The sequence below is a fragment of the Hevea brasiliensis genome, chromosome 6 (genome assembly GCF_030052815.1).
Source record: "Hevea brasiliensis isolate MT/VB/25A 57/8 chromosome 6, ASM3005281v1, whole genome shotgun sequence".
NCBI classification, from domain to species: Eukaryota; Viridiplantae; Streptophyta; class Magnoliopsida; order Malpighiales; family Euphorbiaceae; genus Hevea; species Hevea brasiliensis.
In genome coordinates, this window is record NC_079498.1 from 103109884 (window position 1) to 103111010 (window position 1127).

The following is a 1127-nucleotide window of genomic DNA, read 5'->3' on the forward strand; positions in this document are numbered from 1 at the left end:
AAAAAGGAAAGAAGCCTTGAGAGAAACTGAAATTGAAGTAGACATGGCTGATGAAAGAATTAGAATTGGTGGTAATGTTGGAAATGATCGAAACAATGAAAATGCAGCCCAAGGTGAAGAGGCTGTAAATGCTAATGTGCCTAGGGGAAGTATGATGGATCATGCTTTTCCTCGTTTTGATGATTTGAGAGAGAGCATAGCAAGACCAAGAATTGATGTAAATAGTTACAAGATGGATTTTGGAGTTCTTTAAATGATTCAAAATTCTCAATTTGGGGGACATCCTTCTGAAAATCCACACACACATCTAAAGAAGTTTGCTATGATTTGTGATATGTAAAAACAACCTAGAGTATCTGATGATGCAGCAAGATTGAAGCTATTCCTATTCTCTTTGAAAGATAGAGCATTGGATTGGCTTGATTCTTTACCTCACAACTCCATTACAAATTGGGAGCAACTCACTGATGCATTTCTTGCACAATATTTTCCACCTGGAAAAACTCAAGAATTGAGGAATCAAATGACAGCTTTTAGACCAAGAGAAGATGAAACTCTCTATGAATCATGGATGAGATGGAAGGAATTAGAGAGACAATGCCCTCATCATGCCATTCCAAAATGGATGATAAACCAGAATTTTTACACCAATGTTACTCCTGCAATTAGAGGGATTATTGATGCTCAAACAGGAGGAGAATTTATTATGAAGCATGAAGATGAAGCTTATGAGCTATTGGAGAAAATTGCAAAGAATACTCATCTTTGGAGTAGTCCAAGAGGACCAGCTCTAACTCAAAAGAGGCAAGCTGCTGGAATGTATGACCTTGATCCATTCAACATGATTAATGCAAAGTTTGATGCACTTACAAATGTTTTGCTAAGAAGATGGAAGATTTAAGTATGTTGGTTAGTTCATCATCATCATCTGGAAGTTCACAACAAGTTGCTTATGCAGAAGGAACTACCAGTTATGGAGTAGACTATGGAGAGCAAGCTGCATATGTTGGTAATTATGGAAACAAACAAATGGGAAATTCTTACTCTCAAACTTATAATCCAACTTAGAGGAATCATCCCAACTTTTCATGGGGAAATCAACAAAATCAAGTCCCAAATCAGAATTT

General features: G+C 36.6%; 1 non-coding gene across 1 annotated transcript; it reads right to left on the bottom strand.

Annotated features, from left to right (window-relative positions):
* Positions 1–508: 508 nt before the first annotated feature.
* On the bottom strand, positions 509–615 carry LOC131181081 (small nucleolar RNA R71). The gene has a single exon (XR_009149708.1). It is a non-coding gene; the product is annotated as a small nucleolar RNA R71 (small nucleolar RNA).
* Between the last annotated feature and the right edge of the window lie 512 nt (positions 616–1127).